The sequence below is a fragment of the Stegostoma tigrinum genome, chromosome 8 (assembly GCF_030684315.1).
Source record: "Stegostoma tigrinum isolate sSteTig4 chromosome 8, sSteTig4.hap1, whole genome shotgun sequence".
Classification (NCBI taxonomy): Eukaryota; Metazoa; Chordata; class Chondrichthyes; order Orectolobiformes; family Stegostomatidae; genus Stegostoma; species Stegostoma tigrinum.
The window spans coordinates 85,084,411-85,101,120 of record NC_081361.1 but is presented as its reverse complement, the minus strand read 5'-3'; the positions used below and the strand labels follow the sequence as shown (position 1 = coordinate 85,101,120).

The window sequence follows — 16,710 nt, the reverse complement described above, 5'->3', positions numbered from 1 at the left end:
GACAGGACTCGGATGTAGGGCCCATCCCCAGTTCTGATGCGTCTAATTTTTGTCAGCAGTAGGATGGGGGAGTGTTGTGTGAATCTCATAGATAGTCAACTTGAACCCACTTAAGGCCATTTGAAATTAGAGCTAATTCGAATATATCCCAATTTGCAGTTCCCTGCAGGCCTTAAGACCCAGATGAGATTCATCAATTATATAGAATTCTCTTACAGTGCAGGTAAGATCTGCTTATGTATTATGAGATTATGCTCTATAAATACTCATGACTTTAAAACATTATAAAAACCACAGATTAAAGCTGTCAGATGTAAAAACCCTCCTCCCTCCCGACAAACTCAGGGGATCTCTCTCCCACTGCAACTCTCTCATAATCTCTTTGGCCTTGAAACTGCTCAACTATCCCCGCCTCTTTGACCTGTCTGTCTCCTCTCCACCTATCTTCTCCTCTATCCATCTTGTATCTGCCTCTCCCTATTTATTTCAGAACCCCCTTGCCCTCCCCCATTTCTGAAGAAGGGTCTAGGCCCGAAACGTCAGCCTTCCTGCTCTTCTGATGCTGCTTGGCCTGCTGTGTTCATCCAGCTCTACACCTTGTTATCTCAGATTCTCCAGCATCTGCAGTTCCCATTATCTCTGATGTAAAAACACCCTCTGTCACACTGATTGACGGGCCATCTGTTAGGTTGGGAAAATAAATTGAAATCTATTCTACCAGTCTGAACAGAATTTTTTTGTTGAAAATTCTCAGGGTTGTTATTGAAGCTGAGATCATTACAAATGCTTGGCTTAGTTTCGACATCCCATTCGATTTTCCAACCAATTGAACATTTGGGTGAAATTGAAATTTTTCGATGCATTTCATGGATGGGTGGTGTTTTTCAATGTCAAGTGGGCATGAGTGAGAGTTCCATTACATAACTAAAAGATCAACAGTTTTCATCTGTAACCTGGTTTCTGAAATCTGTCTGCAGTGAATACTGCAGGAGTAATAATGGAAGGACCACAGGTGTTCAAGGTGAAATGGACGGGGCACAGAGGAGGTGTGGGTTAACATGAGAGGTGAACAGGGAGACAGAGAGCCTGACAGCTTCAAACCCAGAGAAACTGACTGGATCTTCTAAACATTTTGCCCTGGATGGTCACACATACCCATTATCTACCTATTATCTGGTTTCAGGGTTAATGGACACAACTCTATCCTTTACAAAGGTACCTCCCAAGAGCATCAAATGAGTGTAACAGAGCCATTTAAATTGACGAGGGAACCCATGAGTTACCCATCTCAGTAGTGAAAATCCAATTTTGGGCATTCCTGGCGATAATTGATGTAGAGAGATCTGGGTGTTCAGGTCCATTGTTCCCTGAAGGTGACAACGCAGGTCAATAGGGTGGTCAAAAAGGCATACGGGCATGCTTTCCTTCATCGGACGGGATATTGAGTACAAGAGTTGGCAGGTCATGTTGCAGTTGTATAAGACTTTGGTTCGGCCACATTTGGAGTACTGTGTACAGTTCTGGTCGCCACATTACCAAAAGGATGTGGATGCTTTGGAGAGGATGCAGAGGAGGTTCACCAGGATGTTGCCTGGTATGGAGGATGCTAGCTATGAAGAGAGGTTGAGTAGATTAGGATTATTTTCATTAGAAAGACGGAGATTGAGGGGGGACCTGATTGAGGTCTATAAAATCATGAGGGGTATAGACAGGGTGGATAGCAAGAAGCTTTTTCCCCGGAGTGGGGGACTCAATTACTAGGGGTCATGAGTTCAAAGTGAGAGGAGGAAAGTTTATGTTTATGGGAGATATGCGTGGTAAATTCTTTACACAGAGGGTGGTGGGTGCCTGGAATGCGGTGCCAGTGGAGGTTGTAGACACAGACACGTTAATGTCTTTTAAGATGTATCTGGACAGGTACATGGATGGGCGGGGAGCAAAGGGATACAGACCCTTAGAAAATAGATGACAGGTTTAGACAAAGGATCTCGATCAGCATAGGCTTGGAGGGCTGAAGGGCCTGTCCCTCTGCTGCAATTTTCTTTGTTCTTTCTTTGTTCTTTGTTCATAAGTTTGATTGGAATGTAGGATTCGGGGACAGGTATAGACCATTTGGCCCTCTCAAGCCTGATCCATCATTTCAAGAAGACTTCATGACTAACCTGATTGTGGTCTTGTCTCCACTTTCCTGTCTGCATCCCATAACCACTGACTCTCTTGTTTCTCAAAAATCTAACTCAGCCTCCGCTTCCAACTGCACAGAATTCCACAATGTAACAACGCACTGAGAGAAAACAAATTCTAATCTGTCTGAAAAAAGCACCTTCTATTCTTTAGCACTAGTTTCAGTTGCCCCTACAAGAAGATACCTCTCCAGGTATGCCCTCTATCCAGTTTCCTTTATTCCTTCTCATTCTCTGAAGTCCAGTGCATATAGACCAAACTTTTCATCTTTTCTTTTTAAGATCATACTTTCATCTCAGGAATACATTGGGTGAACCTTCTCTGAGCTGCTTCTAAAGTAAGTAGTTTATTTTTCAAGTTAAGTTTACAATGTGAGGTGTGCTATTAAAACGTCAGTCGTGTCTTTGGACTCTAGGTTATGGAGAACCACAAGATATGCATTTAAGTCATGTGAGCAAATATCTGTTTTAAAGCTTTACTTTTGCACAGGGCCATTGGCCTTTAGAATATGTTGCTAGCCTGTGTGGTGTGGACCAGCAGCATGCATTCAAAAGACAGTAAGACAAGTTCCAGGCTGTGACTGTAATGAAATATATATCTGATACTGATTAATGTGCTTCATGGCTGTGATCTTCTGGAATTCATTTGATCATTTTTGCAGTGTGGAAATGAACTTTTCAGAAATTTTCACCTTGGATTAACAAGGCTTTTTAAAAATTTTCTATGCTGTTTCCAGCATTGGAGGGTTTGAGCTATGGGGAGAGGTTGGATATGCTGGGAATTTCTTTCCCGGAGCATTGGAGGTTGACGGGTAATATCATAGAGGTCTATAAAATCATAAGCAGCAATGAATAGGGTGAATAGCCGAGGCCATTTTCCCAGGATAGGGGAGTCCAAAACTAGACAGCCCAGGTTTAAGGTGAGAGGGGAAAGATTTAAAAGGGACCTCGAGGGACAACCTTTTCACGCAGAGCGTGGTGTGTGTATGGAATGAGTTGCTAGAGGAAGTGGTAGCGGTTGGTACAATTATAACATTTAAAAGGCATCTGGATGGTACATGATTAAGAAGGGTTTAGAGGGTTTTAGCCAAATGCTGGCAAATGAGACTAAATTAGTGTAGGATATTTGGACAGCATGGACAAGTTGGACCAAAAGGTCTGTTTCCATGATATATAACTCTATGACTCTATGGAACTTCTGGGGCATGGAGACACTGTAGCTTAACCATGGACTGCCAATTGTAGGGGTAAAGAAATCAAGGATTTCCAACTTTCTGAGTTTGTGTAGGGGCTGTGTGGGAGAACTGCATATCTGTCTTCAGTTGCAAACATTCTAATGTGGCAGTGTCCTTTGAAGTCTGGTTGTAAGTATCTCAGCCTGAACAGGGCTGATGGTATAAAAGCTGTGAGTTTCTGAATCTCCAGTTCCTGAATCTCCAGCACAAATCAAACACTTCTTGTTACATTAGTTTAATATGGAGTATCTGTTCTGCTTAACTACTGTTAGAATGGGGAACTGTTAGAGGGTGATGCTCACTTGTACAAAGCTCAATCCTGCTAATTCAAAGAATTCCTTATAAGTAAACTTACCGAAACCTCCGGCTACATGGCTGTATTATACTAGTATGACATCATTTAACTAAAATGAGACTAACATGACACTTCATTTAAAAAATCAGCTCCTTTTCCTGCTGTTAAACATGATTTCCATGGAGACATTGCAGGTTTCTCAATCCAATGGGAGACCCAGAAGCAGGTCCACTGATTTTCTGTTTATTTTCACTCCTGAACCCGATGCTGAAAAGGCACCAGGAAATGTGGAGTGGAATGAAGAGTGAGATGATGGTAATCGTCAATCACTGAGGATGGAAAGGGCACAAAATATACTTTTGGTAAAGGACCTCAATGTCCTCCACCCAGCAGTGTTTGGCAGCCACAAGGCTGATCAGGTGCTAAAAGATACAGCAGCTAGACTGGGTCTGCAGCAGGTGGTGAGGGAACCAACAAGAGGGAAAAACATACTTGACCTCATCCTTTACCAATCTGCTGGCTGCAGACGCATCTATCCAAGACAGCATTGGTAAGAGTGATCACAGCACAATCCTTGTGGAGACAAAGTCACACCTTCAGATTGAGAATATCCTCTATCATGTTGTGAGTCAGTATCACCATGCTACATGGGATAGACTTCAAATAGATCCAGCAACTCAAGACTGGGCATCCATGAGGGGCTGTGGGCCATCAACAGGAGCAGGATTGTACTCCAACACAGTCTGTAACCTCACGCCCTTTAGAGAGGGAAATCTGCCATCCTACTCATGACTCCAAACCCACAGCAATGTGGTTGACTCTTAACTGCCCTCTGGGCAATTAGGGAAGGGCAATAAATGCTGGCCTAGCAAGCAACACCCGCATCCCATGAGTGAATTTAAAAAAGTCTCCCAAACATTACCATCACGCCAAGGAATCAATCTTGTTTCAATGGAGAGTGCAAGAGGGCATGCCAAGAATAGCACCAGGCATTCCTAAAAATGAGATGATAACCTGGTGAAGTCACCAAACAGAACTACATGCATGTCTGTCAGCATAAGCAGCAAGTGATAAGACACAGCTAAGCGATCACAACCAATGGGTCTAAACTCTGCAGTCCCAAATCCTTTTACATCTAGTGGTGGTTTACTAAACAACTCACTGGAGAAGGAAGCTCCACAAATATCCTCATCATTAATGCTGGAAGAACCCAGTTAAAGCTAAAGCATTCGCAACAATCTTCAGCCAGTAGTGCTGAATGGATAAGCTAACTTGGCCTCCTCCAATAGTCCACAGCATCACAGACACCAATCTACAGCCAACTTGATTCACTCCAGTGATGTCAAGAAACAGCTGGGGACGCTGGATACTGCAAAGGCTATAGGCCCTCACAACATTCCAGCAATAGTACTGAAGACTTGTGCTCCAGAACTTGCTGCTCCCTTAGCCAAGCTCTTCCAGTACAGTTACACCACTGGTATCTACTCAACCAATGTGGCACATTGCCTAGTTATGTCCCACGCACATAAGCAGGACAAATCCAACCCGGCCAATTACCGCCCCATCAGTCTACTCTCGATCATCAGTAAAGTGATAGAAGGTATCATCAACAGTGCTATCAAGTAGCACCTGCTCAGCTATAACCTGCTCAGTGACGCCATGTTTGGGTTCCGCCAGGGCCATGTAGCTCCTGACCTCGTTACAGCTTTGGTTCAAACATGGACACAAGAGCTGAATTCCAAAGGTGAGGTGAGAGTGACAGCCCTTGACATCAAGGCCGCATTTGACTGAGTGTGGCATCAGGGAGCCCTAGCAAAAGGGGAATCAATGGGAATCAGGTGGGAAATTCTGCACTGATTGTCGTCATACTTGACACATAGGAAGATGGTTTGGTTGTTGAAGGTCAGTCTTCTCAGCTCCAGGAAATCTCTCTGCAGCAATTCATCAGGATAATGTCCTAGGCCCAACCATCTTCAGCTGCTCTTCCCTCCATCATAAGGTCAGAATTGGGAATGTTCGCCGCTGATTGCACAATGTTCAGCACCATTCGTGACTCCTCAGATATTAAAGCAGTCTGTGTTCAAATGCAACAAGATCTGAACAATATCCAGGCTTGGGCTGACAAATAGCAAGTACCATTTGTGCCACACAAATGCCAGGCTATGACCATCGTCAATAACAGACAATCTAACCACCGCCCCTTAACAATTAATGGGTTACCATCACTGCATCCCCCATTATCAACATCCTGGGGCTATCATTGACCAGCAACTCATCAAATAAATACAGTGGTAACAACAGCAGGTCAGAAGCTAGAAATACCATAGTGAGCAAGTCACCCCCGACTCCCCAAAGCCTGTCCACTGTCGACATGACACAACACAGGAATATGTTGGAATATTCCCCACTTGGATGGATGCAACTCCAACAACACTCAAGAAGCTCAACACAGTCCAGGACAAAGTAGCCCCCTCAGGGCTCTGAGGAAGGGTCAGCGGACCCAAAACATTAACTCTGATTTTTCTCCGCAGATACTACTGTAGTCACTGAGCTTTTCTAGCAACTTCTCTTTTTGTTGTTGTTGTGTACTATCTACAAGATGCACTACAGAAATTCACGAAAGATTCTTAGATAGCTCCTTCCAAACCCACGATCATTTCCATCTGAAAGGAGAAGAGAAGCAGATACATGGGAATAGCCTTCAAAATCCTGGAACTCCCTCCATAGGGGTATTGTGGGTCTATCTACAGCACTGGGGCTGCAGCAGTTCAAGGGGGCATCTCGCCATTGTCTTCTCAGGGGCAATTAGGAACAGGCAATTAATGTTTCTCAGCCAGCAACACTCATGTCAGATGAGAGAATAAAAAGAGCAATTGCAATCTAATCAAGAAGGCTAATGAGCTGCTGTCTATTATTATGAGAGGAATCCTGAATGTAAAATGAAAGATGTTATGCTTCAGTTATACAGGGCAAGGGTGAGACCACACATTTTAATATTGCACACAATTCTGGTCTCCTCATTTAAAGAAAGGATATTCGTACATGGGAGATAGTTCAGTGAAGGTTTTATAGAGTGATACCTGAAATGACTGTGTTGTCTTTTTAAAACAGATTGTTCAAATTGGGCTTATTTTCACAAAGGTTTGGCAGTGTGAGGTGTGAATTGATTGAAAAGTATAAAATCCCCAATGGTCTTGACAAGCTGAATATGAAAAAAGAAGTTCCCTATCGTGAATTAGTCCAGAACTAGGCGACATTGTTTAAATGTTAGGGAGTCTCCCCTTTTGGACACATGTGAAGAGAACTGATTCTGTCAGAGGACTGAGAGAATTTGAACTTAGCTTCAGAGGGGCTGGAGGTGGGCTCATTAAATATGTTTGAGGCAGAAGAAGATAGGTCTTTGTCTGGCAAGGAAATCAAAGATTATTGGGGGCAGATGGGAATTTTTTTTTTACTCGTTCATGGGATGAGGGTGTCTTCTGCCGAGGCTAGCACATGCTACCCATCCCTAATGGCCCAGAGGGCAGTTACAAGTCAACCACACTGCTGTGGGTCTGGCTTGCATGTTGGCCAGACCAGGTAAGGATGGCAGTTTCCTTCCTTAAATGGCATTAGTGAACCAGATGTGTTTTTCAAACAATTAATAATGGATTCTTGGTCATCATTGGACTCTTAATTCCAGATGTTTATTGAATTCAAATTCCACCATCTGCAGTGGAGAGATTCAAATCTAGGTCCCCAGAACATCTGAAGAAGGGTCTAGGCCCGAAACGTCAGCTTTTGTGCTCCTGAGATGCTGCTTGGCCTGCTGTGTTCATGCAGCTTCACACTTTGTTACCCCAGAACATTACTTGAGTTTCTGAATTAACAGAATGTGGAACATGAAAACATAGATTGGCTATAAAATGGAAAAGCAGTCCTGAAGGGCCAAATAGTCTCTTTCTGCTCCTATTCTGTGTGTTATGTGCTCACAATAGGTGCTTAGTGATGAATTGGTGCCAAGTTCACTTTCAAAAGCCTGCAATTTGTAGGAGGAATGGAAGCCTGAGGGAGGAAAGCATTTCTACAACTTTGAGGCCTGGGGAAAAAAAAAAATAATTCAGGAGACATTCAGATGCCTTGGACTTTGACACAACGCGATTGCAGGAAGGAGGGGGTAGGCACGCTTGGAGATTTTTTTTGAGAAACAGGAATGAGAAATTGTGTGGAGTGTAGTTACACTGTGGAGCAGAGCAGGGGAACTGTTCACCGCTGTTATCATAAACAGGATCAAACCGCATTCGGATCTCTCAATGAATGGTCAGTAATCTGCTCAATCTGCCAGCAGACACCTTCACTTCGGTACGCCGTAGAAACTCCTCATGAGCAGGTGCATAAGGTGAAATGTCGGCCTTAGATGTAAAATATAGCCCTTTTTTCCACTGAGACGTTTTTCCGTCAGTCTGTGACTCAGAATGCTGCCACTCAGTATTGGGCCTTGCTGGCACCAGGCTGTTCTTCTGTGAACCAGACAAAACATAGTCCACCTGCAAGCCTCTTCAGCAATAGCAATTCAGGCTCTTCTCCCTCATTCTACTGAAGTGCAGTGAAATATCTACACATTTTCTATTTTCAACATTGCTCTGGGGTTTCATGAAGCTGCGATTGTTATAGCTCTGCACTATTGCCTCTGCTTTAAAAACAAACTAGGGGCTACTTCGCCCCCTCCTTCACATTTTGTATGAACTTTATTTATTTGGTTGTTTTTAAATTTAGTTATCAGATGTGTTAAAATCTGGCAAAGCTACATCTACTTTTGAGATACCCAGGACTTTCTCTTAGATTAATTGCAGGCTTCTGTTGACAAAACTATTACATAATGCGTTTTAGTGATGATGAGGGAACACTGAAATAATCAGCACACGCTCCTAGATTTCCTTCAGCCCATCATTGCTAGCCATGCCTTCAGCAGCCTAGGATTTAAGCTTGGAAATTGCTTTTTTAAACCTCTCTGCCTCTCTCACATTGTTTAAATTGCTCTTTAAAATCTACCTTTTTGACCTAGCTTTTGGGCATCTTTCGCAGTTTCTCATACGGCTCAATATCTCAATTTTGTCTGATTACACTCCCACAAAGTGTTGAGATAGTTTATGGCGTAAGGATGCTATGTAATTTCAAGCTGTTGTTGTTACTACTGATGGTGTGAGATGTGCGAAGGAATTTGCCAGCGATAATGTTCCCATGCTGACTTTCTGCTGGTTTGTTCTGTTTGCAGTTGCCTGGGGGTTTGCATTGGCATGACCGCAGCAAGCTGCTGATGTACATGCTGTAGCTGGTATACAGTGCAGCCTCTGTGATGCTAAGCAAGTTTAGTGATTGCATTAAAAACACATAGCAGCATTGAAACTAGGTGTAGGAGGAGGCCATTTGGCCCTTCGACCCTGCTCTGTCATTCAATATGATCAAGACTGATCCTGCAATTTCAGTATCCCACTCCCTCTTTCACTCCATACCCCTTGATCCCTTTAGCCGCAAGGGCCACGTCCAGCTCCCTCTTGAATATACCTAATGAATTGGCCCCAACAGCTTCCTGTGGGAGAGAATTCCAAGGGTTTACAACTCTGAGTGAAGATATTCTTCCTCATCTCTGTCTTGAATGGCTTGGCCCTTAATCTTAGACTGTAGCCCTAGTTCTGGAATCCAAGGTAGACAAACAATTTCCCGAATATCAGGAACATTCTTTCACCTGTCCAGTCCAATCAGGGTTTTTAATGTTTCTATGAAGTCCCCCCTCGTTCTTCTAAATAATCTTTTCTGCAAAGACTTGTTTCCTGGCATCCTGGAAATGCCCCTTATCAGGTTGCACCTCTGTGCTATGATCTTGCTGTTGCAAGTTAATCTTTTCTGTGTTTATATTATTGAGTTCACATACCTCCAGATGGCCCACTTGCCTTTTTGCGACAATGAACGATCTGAGTTTTTCAAACTTCTTCTCCCATAGCCAGCAAGAAAAGCCTCACTAAGGAAGCATACCCATCCTGTGAACTGGATCTCTCCATTGGCTCAGAGAAACAATGCTCTGTAAGGAACTATCCCATTGCGCAAGGAAGAACAGCAAAACACGATGAAGTAGCATACACTGAGCCCATCGTAAGCCATTGAAGCCATCCTACACTTGCACGTAAAAGTGCATATTGCGACAGTTTAAAGGCATGACTCTGAAGAATGAAAGTGGTGACTCCATCAGCCATGTTTCGCCCCAGTCAGACTGAGAGGTCACACTCGCACTGTGTGTAATGATTCAGCTGATGACAGATTGGGCAGCAGCAGAGGTGCCACAAATCCTTCAGCACACTCCAGCAAAATAGAGCAGCTCCAATAGGTTAGATTTTTTTGAAGAATAACACTGCTGTTTTGGATTCAATCTGTGTTGGCTGTGGTAGCTCATGGAGGCCCATCTCTTTCCCATAATGTGTGGTGGTGTCCCTGAACAGCCCCAGTCTCTAATGGAAAGAGATGCTGTGAAATATGGCTAATTCTTAGTCCATATCAATGCACGGGCTATAATTTAGCTCAAGTTGACAGTGAATTTTAAAATTGATGCAGTGAGGTCACAATGAAACTGCAATTTCATTTTGGTGCAACAGAAATATTCTGCAGCTGGTGGTCGAGCCAATTGAACGGAGTTATACTGTGAACTATCAAATTGTAACCAAGCAGGAAATGCTCAGGATCAATACTGTGACATGAAACTCTTCTAATGCCAAACAACGATGTTTCCCACCTTAATAATAAAATGTGAGGCTGGATGAACACAGCAGGCCCAGCAGCATCTCAGGAGCATAATGATTCCCACCTTGAAGAGCTGAACAAGGCATCAAGTCAACCAGCACAATGTGAATACAACTACTCACGATGATACATCCCGATGCTCACAACCACAGTTATATCCCAGAGCAATTCACAGTCATTGAAGTCACTGTTAAACGTGAACAGAATACAGATAAACACATTGACTCCATCTGTAATATCGATATCAACAGCTGAGGTGGCTGTAAGCAAGATGGTTTTACTATTTCAATAATCCCTTCCACTCTGCAGGAGGGATTAATGGATCTTTGTTTTGGTCATAACATTACTGTGTTGGAAAGAGCACACAATTTGTCTTCCCTAAACCACAGTCCTGAATAACAGCTGTGTTGATGATATTCATTGAGATTAACAGGCTCAATAATTTCATCAGCTTCACCACTAAGTACGAGATGCTATCAGAAAATTCAGGAGTCGCATAGGTAACATCAGAGGGGGAATTAAAGAGGGCTAACTGAAGAAAAGTAAGAAGCCCCTGCTGGTGTTGTGCATCTTTCTCCAATAACTCAAGGAACCCTACAGCCAATCAAGAGCATTTGAAATGTAGCCACTGCTTTGATGTAGACAGCAAAGTGGCCAATTTGCATATGGTAAGCCCAAAGAGAAAGCATAATGACATAAATAACCAGATTATCTGTGTCTAGCTGTTGTTTGAGGACTAAATATTGGCCAGGGTAGAGGAAAATTTTTCTGCTCTGATGCAATGAATGAGAGGTGATGCAAATAAGTTGTATCCACTGGCTGGGGAGGCCAGAACTCATTTTTCTAAACTCCAATTTAAAAATAGAAGGGGATACCACTTAGGTCCAATATAAGGTGGATTTATTTTATTCAGAGGGTTGTGAGCCTTTGGCATTCTCTATCAAAGTCAGCTGAGGAAGCTTAGTCTTCTGTGAGTATGTTTAAAGGAGAGATTGATTGATTTCAGATCACCTGTAGCTGTTTAAAGGACTGTTTAAATGCCCCTAATGTGGCTGAGTTAACTACATTGGCAGGCAGGGCATTCCATGCCCTTACCATTTTCTGAGTAAAGAACCTGCCTCTGACATCTGTCTTAAATCTATCACCCCTCAATTTCAGCTATGCCCCCTTGTACAAGCCGATGTCATCATACTAGGAAAAAGACTCTCACTGTCCACCCTATCTAATCCTCTGATCATCTTGTATGTATCTATTAAATCTTAGCCTTCTTGTCTCCAACAAGAACAGACCCAAGTCCCTCAGCCTTTCCTCATAAGACCTTCCCTCCATACCAGGCAACATCCTGGTAAATCTCCTCTACACCTTTTCCAATGCTTCCACATCCTTCCTGTAATGGGGTGACCAAAACTGTATGCAATATTCCAAGTGAGGCCGCACTAGCGTTTTGTACAGTTGGCAGCATGACATCACGGCTCCAGAACGCAATCCCTCTACCAATAAACTGTAAGCCTTCTTAACAGCACTATCAACCTGGGTAGCAACTTTCAGGGATCTATGTACATGGACACCAAGATTCCTCTGTACATTCACACTACCAAGATTCGAAAGATAATACCTTCAACAATGTAGCACTCACTATTCTTAATCTGGAGTGTGTTCAAATCTCTGGAGTGACCCAAAACCTTCTGAAATACTGGGAGGGAATACTACCCTGGTCCATCAGTGAAATTGCACACGCTGAATTCTTTACCAAGTTTTGATTGTAATTGGGCCATTAGTTCAGCAGGAAACATGTGACAAACCCAAATCAACAGGGATCTGAAACATAAGAAATAGGAGCAGAAGTAGGCCATTCAGCCCCTTGAGTCTGCTCTGCCATTCAATGACATCATGGCTAATTTGATAACCCTCAACTCCACTTTCCCATTACCCTTGATTATTGATTCAAAATCTGCCCATCAACAGGCTCGAATATACTTAAATGACCGAAACTCAACAGCGCTCTGTATAATAGAGATTTCCGCAGATTCACTACCTTCATTCAGAAGGAATTCCCCCTCATCTCTGCTTTAAATGAGAATCCCTTATCCTGAGATTATACTATCTGGTCCTTGACCCTCCCACAAGGAGAAACAACCTTTTAGCATCTTCCCTGTAAGTCTGTTTGAATTTAATGTCACCTTTTATTCTCATTTTTCAAACTTCCAGAGAATATAGGCCCAGTTTATTTATGCTACCCTCAATTTGCAATTCCAGGAATTGATTAATTAGAACTGTTCAGCCAAAATAGATTGGAACAAGACAACTCTCAATAACATAGCACCTTTAACGTCAGAAAACAACTCAACTGTGAAGGTAGTCAAGTTGATTTCCAATGGTAAAAGTGCCTTAAAATTATAATCCAGCATTATTCTACAAACTGACGAAAAGTTGGTAAACTAGCATACCTCTCCGTCTCTCTCTCTCTCTCCCTCTCTCTCCTGAAGAAGGTAGATGCACGAGTCAGTATCAGTCCTCTGTGTCTGATTCTGAATTGCCAGCTGCCTTGGGGCAGCCTCTGTCAAATGCAGCAGATCCTGGGGAGAAAAGGAGCAACAAGTTAAAAGTGAGAACAGTACCCCAGCTTACACACTGTACAATTTTTTTGCAGGGGGTGTGATAGGGAACTATATCAGGGTCTGGGATTGGTGGGGGTGGGGGGGAAACGTTGAGGGCCAACTAGCCAGGGCCTGGGCTCTCAGGCACCAGCTGTGATCGGTTGCGGTGGTGCCTGGGACCCACGTGAGGAGCAGCACTGTGCCTGCCCTGGGCTGTGTCACTCGGACTGTGATGGGTATGCTCTATTAAGTAGACTGTGATTGGAATTTCTTGTACATATGGTATCCTGTAGTTCTGGCGAAATCTTCCACATACCTCAATTATAATCTGTATACTATATATTTCAGACTGAGGTCACTATAATTTGCATTAAGAGTTCAATATACTGTACAAACAGTGATAAATATTGCACATTGAGAATTGGTTAGTTCAGTTGGCTGGATGGCTGGTTTGAGATGCAGAGTGACACCAACTGTGAGAGTTCAATTTCCACTACTGACTGAGGATAATGTGAAGGACTCTCCTTCTCAACCACTTCCCCTCACCTGAGGCATGATGAGCTTCAGGTTAAACCGCTGCTAGTCATCTCGCTCTAATGAGACAGCAACCCTATAGCCTGGTAGGGCTATGGTGACTTTACCACATTGGACTTTATTCTACACACATTCAACTGTGAGGGGAATTCCTTATATACAATCAGATTGCGATCATGATAAGCTTTATGTGGAAGTGCATTGATTGAACTGAAAACTATGGACAAGAAATTCAGTGAATGGTAGAAAATAATGAGAACATAGAATATAGAACATTACAGCACAGTACAGGCCCTTCGGCCCTCGACGTTGTGCCGACCTGTCATACCGATCTCAAGCCCATCTAACCTACACTATTCCATGTACGTCCATGTGCTTATCCAATAACGACTTAAATGTACCTAAAGTTGGCAAATCTACTACCATTGCAGGCAAAGCATTCCATTCCCTTACTACTCTCTGAGTAAAGAAACTACCTCTTACATCTGTCCCATATCTTTCACCCCTCAATTTAAAGCTATGCCCCCTCGTGCTCGCCATCACCATCCTAGGAAAAAGGCTCTCCCTATCCACCCTATCTAACCCTATGATTATTTTATGTGTGTCAATTAAGTCACCTCTTAACCTTCTTCTCTCCAATGAAAACAGCCTCAATTCCCTCAGCCTTTCCTTGTAAGACCTACCAGGCAACATCCTAGTAAATCTCCTCTGCACCCTTTCCAAAGCTTCCACATCCTTCTTGTAACGCGGCGACCAGGCCAGAACTGTACGCAATAACTTGTTAGATAAGGCTGGGAGGAAGTACTGAGCAAGATGCCTCAGAAAGCAATGTCTTGGATATTCATGGAGTGTGGCAGGCCTGCCCCCATCTCTGGAAGAAAGTGCTTTCATCGTGGGCTTTGGGAATGGTTACAGAATGTGACTCATGTAAGTGGAAAATACAAGATGAGTAGAACACATGCAAGCTCAGTGCTGAGTTCAAACAGATCTATTTAAACTGAAGCAAAGGGATTACCTAACAGTATGCAAGCAATGATAGTTTACCGTTGATGTAAAGGTTCTTGAAGGGTGGACAAGGTCTGTAAACTATTGAGCTTTCAAGTTATTTAAGTTTTTACCCTTAAAAAAAAAACTGCCTGCATGTTTCTGAAAGTTGAACAAAAAAAATTGATCCATCAATTTCAATTTGTTTGTTGACATAATCTTAAGTATGTCCACATGAGCATTATTGCCTCCAACAACCCTTAATTATCACTGCGTGGAGCTGGATGAACACAGCAGGCCTTTGTTTCGGGCTTAGACCCTTCATCAGAAAATTTCTGATGAAGGGTCTAGGCCCGAAATGTCAGCTTTCCTGCTCCTAAGATGCTGCTTGGCCTGCTGTGTTCATGCAGCTCAACACTGTGTAATCTCAGATTCTCCAATATCTGCAGTTCCCATTGTCTCTTAAATTATCACTGTTGGCGGAACTTAATGTTCAGAATTTCATTGTCAACTCCACAATGCTATTAAAGGCTTAGCTACATTTGATATGGAGCCATCATTGCAAATGTTTAAGTACTGAAAGCAGTTGAAATGTATTGCATATGCTTTCGCAGATTAGTTTTTTTTTGATAAAGTCTGTAACAGAGAAATTAACAGAGGGCTGCAATTTGTTTTATATCAGTATTATGGCTGATCATTGTAGGGTAGGAACTGGTATCCATTAGATGTACAACAAGCACAAGGAACACTAGTTTATCAACTTAGCTTGTGCCCAATAGAGAGGGACTGCGCCAGGGACCCGGGTTCGATTCCTGCCTCAGGTGACTGTCTGTGTGGAGTTTGCACATTCTCCCTGTGTCTGCGTGGGTTTCCTCCGGGTGCTCCGGTTTCCTCCCACAGTCCAAAGATGTGCAGGCTAGGTGGATTGGCCGTGCTGAAATTGCCCGTAGTGTTCAGGGGTGTGTGGGTTATAGGGGGATGGGTCTGGGTGGAATGCGACAAGGGGCGGTGTGGACTTGTTGGGCCGAAGGGCCTGTTTCCACACTGTAGGGAATCTAATCTAAAGATCATACAGTGAAAAAATAACCTGGAAGAGTGAGGCATACAGGTTGCACTGCAGAGGACATGTGCTAGGCAAGGTTAACATGAACAAGATCAGTATTTTTTGATGTTAGAGAGTCCATTTATCACTCTAATAACAGCAGGGAAGAAGCTGTACTTGAACAGTACATGTGCTTAAGCTTCTGTATCCTCTGCCTGATGGAAGGAGGTTGTTGGAGTGCACTCTTGGGGTGCGATGGGTCTTTGATGATGTTGGCAGCCTTTCTGCGGCAGTGAGCTGTGTAAATGGAGTCCATGGACGGAAGGTTGGCTTCCGCGATGGTCTGGGCTGTGCACACCACCTTCTGTAGTTTCTTACAGTCCTAGGCAGAGCAGTTGACATAGCAGGCCGCTATGCAGCCGGACAGTGCTTTCACTGATGCATCTGTAGAAGTTAGTGAGGGACCTTATGGACATGACAAATTTCCTGGGCTGCCTGAAGAAGCAGAGCCATTACTGTGCCTTCTTTGCTGTAGATTTCCAGCATCCACAGTGTTTTTCCTTCAGACAGGATAAATGCAGGGCAGACATTCCCAATGGTAATGGGAACTGCAGATGCTGGAGAATCCGAGATAACAAAGTATGGAGCTGGACGAATGCAGCAGGCCAAGTAGCATCTTAGGAGCACAAAGCTGACGTTTTGGGCCTGGAGCCTTCTGATGAAGGGTCCAGGCCCGAAACATCAGCTTTGTGCTCCTAAGATGCTGCTTGGCCTGCTGTGTTCATCCAGCTCCACACTTTGTTATCTAAGACATTCCCAGTGATCAAGCCAGAACCAGGGGTCACAGTTTCAGGGTATGGTATAGGCCATTTCAGACGGGCAGATGGGACTAGATTAATTTAGGATATCCGGTTGGCATGGACGAGTTGGACCAAACGGTCCGTTTCCATGCCATACTGAGATGAGGAGAACCGTTTTCACCCAGAGAGTGGGGGGGGGGGGGGGGGTGTCCGTGGAATTCTCTGTCACAGAAGTTCCATATTCAGTTCATTTACCTCAATGTAACTCC

At 43.6% G+C, this 16,710-nt stretch overlaps 1 protein-coding gene across 1 annotated transcript in view; it reads right to left on the bottom strand.

Annotated features, from left to right (window-relative positions):
- The window catches only part of bcar3 (BCAR3 adaptor protein, NSP family member), a 174,250-nt gene that overhangs the window by 113,246 nt on the left and 44,294 nt on the right, over positions 1–16,710 (bottom strand). Inside the window, exon 2 of the mRNA XM_048539998.2 lies at positions 12,932–13,060. The gene's annotated coding sequence lies outside the window, so the exon portion shown is untranslated. The remainder of the gene's footprint in view (positions 1–12,931; positions 13,061–16,710) is intronic.